The sequence below is a fragment of the Polypterus senegalus genome, unplaced genomic scaffold (genome assembly GCF_016835505.1).
Source record: "Polypterus senegalus isolate Bchr_013 unplaced genomic scaffold, ASM1683550v1 scaffold_1408, whole genome shotgun sequence".
NCBI classification, from domain to species: domain Eukaryota; kingdom Metazoa; phylum Chordata; class Cladistia; order Polypteriformes; family Polypteridae; genus Polypterus; species Polypterus senegalus.
In genome coordinates, this window is record NW_024385860.1 from 1 (window position 1) to 12,635 (window position 12,635).

Here is a 12,635-nt window from a genome sequence, read left to right on the forward strand (position 1 = left end):
ACATGATGGAACAAACTGATGTTAGTTTAGTTTCTAGTCTCAGCATAGTTTAAGAAAACAAGAGCTCAAAACAGAGACTAACACTGTGATAAGGCCTCAGTCTTCAACTTTGCCCAACACAGAGCATAAGTCTGTTCAGTTTCAACTGTGATGCACTGTTAAGGTGACCCTTGGTTGCATCTGACATGTGGAAATTAGCCTGCTCATCTATCGCACCGTAAATTTCTCAAGCTCATCTGTCACTGGCTTATTGGAAGCTATTGTTATTCATAGCATGAGTGACTGTTGGTTTCTTTTACATAGTGACAGCATGGGGTACAAACTCCTAAAAGTGCAGTACTGCTGCAAAAATATATATATAAAAATTAAACTGTGCCTTCATATTGGAAAAAAATAAACTAAATTAAATTTACCCTAAAAATAAAAAAGAAATCAAATAGCTAACTGTTGCTGTCATTCTCAGTATGGAGTTAGTCTTTCACATATTATCAGTAACTTCATGCAGTTGTTTTGTTATTAACTATTATTTATCCATTAATTCATTGAGTAAACTCACTCAATCAAATATTACGGTTGTGGACACTAGAGCATACATTGGCACTATTGGGCACAATACTATAACTAAACCCTGGTTAGCATGCCATAAAAACATTGGCAGTGCTTGTACTTTAGGAATTAATGTCACTCCTTTTTTCTTACAAATTCTAACAAGCTTAATTTTCTGCTAAATGATGGTTTTCTCATTTGACCTACAGCCATTATTTACATTTTACTTACCTGCTTTGTGTTATTCAGAACCTTCATAGCACTATTGGGTGCAAGGCTGAAATGACCCTGTATGGGGTGGCAGTTCACTTCATGGCCCACTCATAGACAGTCCAACACTCACAGATATAGGGTCAAGTTAATATCCCTATATATATATAAAATCTAACGCCTGTCTGTCTGTCCGCTTTCACGAGAGAACTAGTTAACAGATTTAGATCAGGTTTTTTCTATAATTTGCTTGAACATTCCATTTGATTGTGACTTCTGTCACTGTGCTATGTATCGTAGTTCGCTTGCAGTACCAATTTATTTGTGCGAATCCGAAAGACAAGCAGTGGGCTGAGGGGAGGGTGGCGTGGCCCTCCTCACTCATGCACCAGCCTTGGGGTGTTCCTTACTGATGCTTAGCTAGCGAGCGAGAGATCTGCTTAACAGATTAAGATTGCACTTATTTCTATAATTTGCTTGAACGTTCTGGTTGATTTTGTGACAACAACATTTATTTATATAGCACATTTTCATACAAATAATGTAGCTCAAAGTGCTTTACATGATGAAGAAAAGAGAAATAAAAGACAAAGTAAGGATTAGAATAAGACAACACTAATTAACATAGAATAAGAGTAATGTCCGATGGCCAGGGTGGACAGAAAATAAAACCCCAAAAAACTCCAGACGTCTGGAGATAAAAAAAATAAAATCTGCAGGGGTTCCAGGCCACAGGACCGACCAGCCCCCTCTGGGCATTCTACCTAACATAAATGAAACAGTCCTCTTTGTATTTAGGGCTCTCTTGGAACGACTTGTTGGTGACTTCTCTCATTGCACTAAGTAATAACTACAACAACAACATTTATTTATATAGCACATTTTCATATAAACAGTAGCTCAAAGTGCTTTACATAATGAAGAATAGAGAAATAAGACACAGTAAGAAAATAAAACAAGTCAACATTAATTAACATAGAATAAGAGTAAGGTCCAATGGCCAGGGTGGACAGAAAAAACAAAAAAAAAACTCCAGACGGGTGGAGAAAAAAATAAAATCTGTAGGGATTCCAGACCATGAGACCGCCCAGTCCCCTCTAGGCCTTCTACCTAACATAAATGAAACAGTCTCTTTGGATTTAGGGTTCTCACGGAAGGACTTGAAATGATGGTCACGTAGACTTCTGCCTTTAATCCATCCATCATTGTTGGAGCATCATGAAGCTTTGAGTAGGTGGAGGTGGCGCAGGCCACCACCACAAAGAAACCGGAAAAAGAAACAGAAGAGAGAGTCATGGATTTTAGAGCCACCATGAATAGTTATTATAATGAATTGAACATACAGATTATCAGGATTAAATTAAAGTTAAGTTATAGAAGGCCATGTTAAAATAATATGTTTTCAGCAGTGTTTTAAAGTGCTCTACTGTATCAGCCTGGCGAATTCCTATTGGCAAGCTATTCCAGATTTTAGGTGCATAGCAGCAGAAGGCCGCCTCACCACTTCTTTTAAGTTTTGCTCTTGGAATTGTAAGGAGACACTCATTTGAGGATCTAAGGTTACGATTTGGAATATAAGGTGTCAGACATTCCGATATATAAGATGGGGCGAGATTATTTAAGGCTTTATAAACCATAAGCAGAATTTTAAAGTCAATCCTGAATGACACAGGTAACCAGTGTAGTGACATCAAAACTGGAGAAATGTGCTCGGATTTTCTTTTCCTAGTTAGAATTCTAGCAGCTGCATTCTGCACTAGTTGCAAACGATTTATGTCTTTTTTGGGTAGTCCTGAGAGGAGTGCGTTACAGTAATCTAGTCGACTGAAAATAAACGGGTGAACTAATTTCTCAGCATCTTTCAGTGATATAAGAGGTCTAACTTTTGCTATGTTTCTTAAGTGAAAAAATGCTGTCCTAGTGATCTGATTAATATGCGATTTAAAATTCAGATTACAGTCAACAATCACCCCTAAGCTTTTTACCTCCGTCTTGACTTTTAATCCTAATGTATCCAGTTTATTTCTAATAGCCTCATTGTATCCATTATTGCCAATCACTAAGATTTCAGTTTTCTTTATTTAACTTGAGAAAATTACTATTCATCCATTCTGAGATACAAGTCAGACATTGTGTTAGTGAATCAAGAGAATCGGGGTCATCAGGTGCTATTGATAAGTACAGCTGTGTGTCATCAGCATAGCTGTGGTAACTCACGTTGTAACCTGAGATAATCTGACCTAACGGAAGCATGTAGATTGAGAAGAGCAGCGGACCCAGGATAGAGCCTTGTGGAACACCATATCGGATATCATGTGTCTTCGAGTTGTAATTACCACAACTAACAAAGAATTTTCTCCCTGTCAGGTAGGATTCAAACCAATTTAAGACACTGCCAGAGAGGCCCACCCATTGACTAAGGCGATTTCTAAGAATATTATGATCAATGGTGTCAAATGCAGCACTCAGATCTAAGAGGATGAGAACAGATAAATGGCCTCTGTCTGCATTCACCCGCAAATCATTTACTACTTTAACGAGTGCAGTTTCTGTGCTGTGATTTGTTCTAAAACCCAACTGAAATTTATCAAGAATAGCATTTTATTGAGGTGGTCATTTAACTGCATAATGACTGCCTTCTCCAGAACTTTACTTAAGAAAGGCAGGTTAGAGATGGGTCTAAAATTTTCAAGAGCCGAGGGGTCAAGATCATGTTTCTTAAGTAGGGGTTTAATTACAGCAGTCTTAAGACAGTCTGGGAAGTCCCCCGTATCTAATAACGAATTTACTATGTCAAGAACATTATCAAGTAACATAGTTCGTTTGCGAAGCAATATATCTGTGCCAATCCGAGAAAGGGGCTGCGGGCAGAGGGGAGGGGGAGCATGACGTCAGCAGTGGGGAGCCGGGCAGGGCCTTCTTCACTGTCCTGTTTCATTACTACGCCTGCGGGGGCCGGCTAGTTACTCATAAATATAACATGCATGTCTTTGGGATGTGGGAGATAAACTAAAGTTCCTAAATAATTACAATTAAAAAGTTCCTCAAATATGGCTTTTACTTTAGTTACTCACCCACTTCTATCCAGCCATCATTCTCTTAATCAACTCATTTTCACCAGACTAAAAATTACTCCCAGCATATCAGAGCTATGAGGCAGCTATTTAAAACATTCTGTCAAATCTGTCCAAATGAATGAGCCATTTTCATTTTGCAATTTAAAAGTTGTTTGCAAGCATGATACTCACTTGAAAAAGTTTTTTTGCTGGGTTTTAAATGCTGTTTGGAGGGGAAAAATAAAAAATGGCACCCTAAACCCTCATTCACAATTCTGGGTTTCTTTCATTTTATTCACTGATGCGTAATGCTGGTACATATACATCACATCAGTAAAATCAACCTTATTTTACAGCTCTCATTCACATACATATGGAGGAGCTCAGTACAAATTTAAAAAATGTGACATGCTGCCTATTTTATCCATAACGACATACCATTATGCACCTTTGTGCACATTACTGCATTTTCTATTTACAAAAATACACTATGTTGGAATCTGATCCTAGCATTTGATAGCAGCCACCCTTTTCTGTTTTCTGATTCCTGAAGGTAATGCGGAGGATATCAATGTTCTAAGCACTGTGGAGGAATGTCTCTGATTTATCTTAAAGGTTGCATTCACCTAGATTATCATCATGATTGGCAAAGTGGGAATCATATTAAAATAACAACCGCAACACATGTCTCAACAAAATGTCTACACGTTTCTGGTAACGAGTTGTGTGATTTTTTTTTTTCACTAAGTGACTTCATTTAAACAGGCAGGGAGGAGCATGAGGAATTAATGCACAAATGCATTTCCAGAACAACTAAACACCTTTCTTACTGTGTCAAGGGGACAAATTTAGTTGTTTGCAAAACAAATTTAAGTTTAATAAAAAAAATTCAATTACACGTGAAGCATTTCACTACAGATTCATTTACAACACAAACGTCACCACGAAAGTGATAAATATACTCAGCAAAAAAAGAAACGTCCCTTTTTCAGGACTGTGTATTTCAACAGTAATGTTTTAAAAATCCAAATAACTTTACAGATCTTCATTGTAAAGGGTTTAAACAATGTTTTCTATGCATGTTCAATTAACCATAATCAATTAATTAACATGCACCTGTGGAATGGTCGTTAAGACCTTAACAGCTTACAGAAAGTAGGCATTTAAGGTCACAGTTTTAAAAACGCAGGACACTAAAGAGACTTGTCTACCGACTGTGAAAAACATCCAAAGAAAGATGCCCAGGGTCCCTGCTCATCTGCGTGAACGTGCATTAGGCATGCTGCAGGAGGCATGAGGACTGCTGACGTGGCTAGGGCAATAAATTGCCATGTCCGCACTGTAAGACGCCTAAGACAGCGCTACAGGGAGACAGGAAGGACAGCTGATCATCCTCGCAGTGGAAGACCACGTGTAGCAACACCTGCACAGGATCGGTACATCCGAATATCACACCTGCGTGACAGGTACAGGATGGCCACAACAACTGCCCGAGTCACACCAGGAACACACAATCCCTCCATCAGTGCTCAGACTGTCCACAATAGGCTGAGAGAGGCTGGACTGAGGGCTTGTAGGCCTGTTGTAAGGCAGGTCCTTACCAGACATCACCAGCAACAACGCCGCCTATGGGCACAAACCCACCTTCGCTGGACCAGACAGGAGTGGCAAAAAGTGCTCTTCACTGATGAGTCACGGTTTTGTCTCACCAGGGGTGATGGACGGATTTGTGTTGAGCACATTGAGCACGTCTGGGACCTGTTGGATCGCAGGGTGAGGGCTAGGGCCATTCCCCCCAGAAATGTCCAGGAACTTGCAGGTGCCTTGGTGGAAGAGTGGGGTAACATCTCACAGCAAGAACTGACAAATCTGGTCCAGTCCATGAGGAGGAGATGCACTGCAGTACTTCAAGCAGCTGGTGGCCACACCAGATACTGACTGGTACTTTTGATTTTGAGCCTCCCTTCATTCAGGGACACATTGTGAAACATTTTTAGTTTATGTCTTATGGTGTTGACACTTTTAGTGTTCATACAAATATTTACACATTAAGTTTACTAAAAGTAAAACAGATGAAAGTCAGAGGATGTTTCTTTTTTTGCTGAGTATATAAAAGAAGATAAGATTTTGTAGAACATCTTGATATTTACCATTTCTGTACATGTCTTCCTAGATATTAATGAATGTGAAACCAACAACCATACCTGCAGTCCTCATGCGGTCTGTGAGAACACTGCTGGCGGCTACAATTGTTCCTGTAAGTCCGGATTTACTGACACAGATCTCGGAAACCCTGGCAGAAGATGTAAAGGTAAAACTTGAGTGATATTTGTGAAAGGAAAAGTCGAGTGAGGTTATGCATTTGTAGAATAATAAAACAAAGGATTTTGTCAGGGAAGCATTCCTTTATGGATGTTACCTACTGCTTTGCATTCTCTTTACTCTTCTCATTTCTTTTTGTTTCTTAGTAAAAACAACCAGTGGACTCAATTGTTTGTCATGAACGAAGTTCTTTGTGTGTGTCTGCTATGAATGCTAGAGCCAAACATGGCAGCAACATGCACAAGGCATCAATCAGACCAACATGAAATGTACTATACTATACACACTTGCTCACTCCTATGCAATTTACAATCAAAAGTTATACTTGAAATTTTTAAGCCAAAAAAAAAATGATGGGGAAAACTATTAAAATGTCAGCAAGAATGTTAAATAAACTGGATTTAAAGATGGTTGGCTTAAGGTGAACAACAACTCATATGTTGTTTAAAGGAACAACAGAAACTCAATGATTTCCACCTGGGCACAAGTGGATGGTGTTTGCTTCCAAGATAGGCTTTCAGTCTTCAGTGTACTGTGTGCTTGTGTGGGTACAGTTAAGATACAATCAAAAATTATGTGAAGTTTGCAAAGACAGAAGCTGTGGTAGTGCAAATACATGCAAGAATGTAATAGTAGTCATCATATTGTCATGTGTACAGAGTACAGTGAAACTCTTACATGCATGTCCAGCTAACATGCAACACACTGCCATTATTTGCTACCATGATGAACAAGAATGTATTAGAACAGGGGCCCTCAATCACAGTGTTGGAGGGCCACAGTGGCTGCAAGTTTTTGCCATAAACCATTGACTTAATTAGAAAATAATCCATCCATCCATTCATCCATTTTCCAACCCGCTGAATCCAAACACTGGGTCACGGGGGTCTGCTGGAGCCAATCCCAGCCAACACAGGGCATAAGGCAGGAACCAATCCTGGGATGGGTGCCAACCCACCGCAGGACAATTAGAAAATAATGCTTCCCAATAATTCAATTTCATGGCTTGTTAATGCTTTAACTCTGCCATGTCAGACCATTCGTATATCCTAGATTTTTTTCCTTTCTAAGGATATCTTCCAAATGATTTGAAGTCTAAAATGAATGAGCAATACTCAATCTTTAACTTTTTTCTCTTCACTTTCCTTCCAAGTATTTAATTAAACCAGTACATGATAAATACACACAGGTGTAAATGGTATCAAGCTAAATGGAGAAATGCTGGTCTCATTTTCATTTGCATTTTATTGCTAATTAGGAGCAATTAAAAACCAAGACTAGAGCTGTTTAAGACTAAAATAAGCAATAAGGTTTCAAAATCTTAACAAGCGAGACAACTAAAGTGAAGCAGTAGTGTTACTTGAGCAATAAGTGCTTCTTATTAGGCAACTGGGTTGGAACAAAAACCTGCAGCCACTGCGGCTCTCCAGGGGCCTCATGTATAACGCTGTGCATAGAATTTGCACTATAACATGGCGTAAGCACAAAAGCCGAAATGTGCTTATGCATAGAAAAATCCAGATGCAGGAATCTATGCGTACTCCAACTTCCACGTTCTTCCGCTACATAAATCCCGGTCAGCGTGAAAAGTAACGCTCGTGCACGCACTTTATGTAACGCCCCAACTCCTCCCAGAATTACACCTCTTTGAATATGCAAATCAATATAAATCACCCTTAAGCTCAGCCTTCTGTGAAAAGATAATGGGAAAAGCACGGGGAAAATATAAAATTTCAGCTAATACCAAGTGGAGGCAAAGGAAAAACATACTATTTGTTTAATCAAACCGTGGTATAACCAACAAAAGGAAGCTGATCGAGTGACATAACGTGTTGGAGAAACTTGAAAGCTCACGTTCACAAAGTCGCACAGTGCCAGAAATAAAAAAGAAGTCACATTACAAAGTCGCTGTGAAAAGGCGAGTCGTAGCCCACTGTCTGAGTGTTATATGAAAGTTTATTAGGGTACAGAGAAAAAAAAGGCACACAGTGGGGAAAAAGCACAAAATGTCAACTTCAATCTCGAAATTTCCACTTTAATCTCGTAGTTTATTTTGTCATTAAAGTAAAACATCATAAACTTCATCTTAAAATCGTTTAATTAACCAATTTCTCAAATCACATCGTAATTAAAGTATAGCACGTTAAATGCTTTGTTTTGTTTGTTTTGTATGTGTTCTACGTGTGTGAATCACTACGTGCGTCTTAAACGTCTTTCTTCCTCCGACAGGACACAGAATCCATGACATTCATGGTATTACAGCTCTCTGAATAACTAAAATACTGAGATGTATACATGATATAATTTTCATGATGATAGGGGTTAAAGCACGTTATTAAACATGGGTTTCATGGCGCAGTGATTGTGTGCGACCTTCGATGAAATTATTTATTGCAGCAGTACTCATGGGCGGCTCTATGTCTAATAGAAAAAGTCCAATGTCAATATATTATCTTATGCATGGTGGATCGCCACACAATCAGCTCTGTAATAGACGTTAAGCCATCTGTAAGCTTAGAGCACCGATTCTTCAAAACGTTTAAGGAACATTGAAATATCTTCATAGTACATGTTTAATTATTCTATCCTTCACGCCAGTACCAGTGAAGAATATAGATTATTTACATGAAGTTAAAGTTTTATCTGTATAATATAATAAACATATTTTGCTGCATTTCACTTTAAAAATGATATCGTCATCATATGTAAATACGCTTTATAAAGTGGCTCAGGTTGTGCGATATTATAACTGTAGTGCAAGTTTACAGTGAGGTAATTGTACTTATAAGTACAAACAGTTCTACAAGGAGCACTTGATTGAGTGCATTTAAAGTTCTTGGGATGAAACTGTTTCTGAACCGAGAGGTCCGTACCGGAAAGGCTTTGAAACATTTTGCCATGGCTGAGACAGCATGAGACAGCTGTATACCGATAATTCTCTTTCCGATCAGCTGCTGCTGTGATTCACACTCAGATACAGTGATATAAATACTCCGAGTGGTGCAGTGAGAGTAATATGGAAAAAGATGATCCACTGTGGCAACTCCTAACGGGAGCAGCGGAAAGAAGAAGAAGGTGCAGTTAGAGTAGCAACGCTAAAGCAGTTATGGTATTTGGTATACTATGGCTATTCCCTGGACCATTATATTGTTACAAGTTAATTACAATCAGATGCATTACACTAATAAACAATGTGCAGTTAGTTTCAGTGTATTTATAAAGCCGTGTCAGGAAAATAAGGAGTAACCACACAGGAACAGTAGCATTGCTTTGACGCTGGGTGCCGCCAGTCTGCAAAACCGAGCGGAGAACTTGCGTACGACAAGGTATGAAGTACCGTGGAAAAGTGCGTGGCTTTACGCCAAGTGTAGGTTTTATACATTGCGATTTGAACGTGGAAAAGTTTTTACGCAACATTTCTGTGCGTACGCACCATTTATACATGAGGCCCCAGGACTGTGATTAAGGACCCCTGTATTAGAATACAAAATTTAATTTTATTTAATAGGCCATCCTTACAAAAGGATTCTTTGATCTTTTATGCATACTGTAAGTGGGATTCTGTACTAAATAACAGTTTATTGTATCTGTCTACTAATAATCATTTAAAAGAATGCAGTTAGTGACTACTAGTTTATTTTAGAAACGTAAAAATTTATTTATCACACAAAAAAATACCCGTCAGCCTAAGTAAGGGCACAGAAATGGTGCAAAACAATAAATGCTTCAATAAAATCACCACTGACACTTTGAACATGCTTGAAGAGATGTCGGCTAATATAAAGTAGTTCTTGGACACTAAAGTGCATGTGGTACAAGTACTTCAACAAAAAGAGTAAATAAAAAAACAAGATAACTAAATGTTATCTGCTGCTCCTAAATATTCAGTCTCAGACAATTCTGTGCTCATGATGTGTATTGATAAAGAAGATGAGACCAAGTATAGGAGTCAGGTGGAGAACTTTGTGTCTTGGTGCAGAAGGAATTGTCTGCATCTTAACATTAGAAGAACCAAGGAACCTGTTATTGACTTTCACTGCACTAAAGTGCAAGTTGTAATGTCTGATCACTGTTCAGGGAGTAGATGTAGAGGTGGTCCACTCCTACAAGTACTTGGGGGTCCACATCAATGACAGGTTGGACTGGTCTCATAACTGTGAGGGGACTGTGTTCCTTTAATGTGACAAAGGACATCCTTCACATCTTCTACAACTCTGTGATGGCAAGTGTGGTTTTGTATGCTGTGGTTTGCTGGGCTGGTAACATCACTTCAGTAGAGGCCCATCAAATCATACTAATTTAAAAGCAGGTTCAGTTATGTTATGCATTCTGGACCCCTTGTGGCTGTAGAAAAGGTCAGAATTAAAGCAAAACTGAGTGTCATTATGAACAATGCCACACATCCTCTCTCAGAAACACTTACACTTAGGACTTTCAGTCATCAAAATATTCTCAAGAAGTGTGTCAAGAAACGTTACTGGGACTCCTTCATACTAACAGTAATACATCTGCATAGCCTCACTGTGACAGCCAAGTAAGAAATTTTTGTTTCTTGTTTGTACTTGTTTGTTATATCTATTTATTTATTGAGCTTCTGTAAAAAGCCAAATCTCCACCTTAGGACTAATACATTTCTATCTATCTATCTATCTATCTATCTATCTATCTATCTATCTATCTATCTATCTTTCTGACAGTGTTCCCATCTGTATGTTTCCCACTTCATGCAATTCTTTTAACATTCTTTTAAATGATTGTTCTTATTCATGAAATATTCACTAAACCATTCTTTAATAAATAAGACTGGCCACGTGTCTCCACATCCTAACTGCACTCATATTGTCACCAGTGCCTTTTACAAATCATTAATTTTTTAAAATATGTCATCGTTTTTCTAAATAAGAAAGTATGCAAATGAGATGTTGGAATTAAAGATTTTGTAATAATAAAAATTAATCAAGCATCTTAATATAGTGAACATCATCTCAAGGTTTTTATAAACCCAAAAATAATGTATTTTTTCATGTTTATTTTTATTTTAATTTTGTATGGCAGGTAAATAATATTTGTGGTGTAAAGCTGAAGGATTAAGAAAACAGACAACACTTTCTTTACATGAGAATTAAAATAATTTTTGTGCATTCCTCCTAGCCATAATCCAGCAAACAAATACCAGCAATACTTGTGGTCCCAATACCCTGTGTCAGTCTGTGCCTGGTGGAAAAAATTGTTCAGGTATGAAAATTTCTTTAGACCTTCTAAGCAATTGCTGTTTGTGTAAATAGGATATAAGAAGTAGTAGTATTAGTATTAGTAGTAGTAGTAGTGTCAGTAATAAAATAAATATGCAAAATATAATATTTTTACTAGGTCAAACTTCAAGAAGGTGCAGATTTTAAATTTTGTGAATGTAGTTTTCAGACTCACATTTTAGGTTTTATTTTTTATTTGTTTTTTTATAACTGTTATAATAATTTCTGTTTTAATGTTTGCTCCAACTGAGTGCTTGCCATCAACACAACACTGTAATACTGTTCAAGTACAGTGGGGCAGTTTCAGAGAGCTTGGCTTGCAAGTGTGAAGAGCTGACCAGATGGAAATTTCAGATAACTCAAGCTATGTGCTGTCCAAATCAACCAGTCACATCTTATTTATGTGGTTTCTTATGTTCTTTAACTTTTAGATAATTAAAAATGGTGGTACCGTAATGATGGTTTAGACATAGGAATTAAACTTTTTTTTTCTTAAAGTGTCTGGACTTGCGTTAAGTAAATGATGAACACTTACACATTATGTAACAGTTTCAATTATGCACTATAATCACAGTCTTTTCCTTATCAACAGAAAGTAAACAGTTTTTACATATTTATTGCTTCTTCAGACAGGTTGTAATGATACAAATTGTAGATTACAACCTGCCTGAAGAAGGGGGTCTCAGTTGCCTCGAAAGCCTGCATATTGTAATCAGTTCAGTTAGTCAATACTAGCTGTCATTTTGCTTGACATCTCACTGCATCAAGTAGTGGATAAAGTTCCAAAAGCACTTCCAAAAATGGCCACTAGAGGGTGATACCACCATCAAACCCTAGCTAATAAAAAGGGCAAACAAAAGATCTTTATAAAATAAGATTTATTCTTAACATAGTGCTCTGTAACAAAAGCAAACTCCGCAGAACACAAAAGGCAAAAAGAACTGCTTTAACCAAAGACAATCCAAGTTGAAGAAAGTCACAAAGCAGAATCTGAGGCAAAGTCAAATAATGGGACAAACAGGTGGATAAACTTACAATTAGCACAGAAAAAGGCGCAAGAGAGCTCAGCAACTCCAGACGCATTCAAGATGAACCTCCTGGAACTGTGGGAGACCCTCCTGATTTATAGGCTGGAGGGCAGATCCTGGCAGTGATTGGCAGGTGGCCCCGCCTCTTGGAGGACCACCCACAAAACACATGGAAATCTACCATTGGCTTAGACACAGATACAAAAAAAAACCAAAACTGA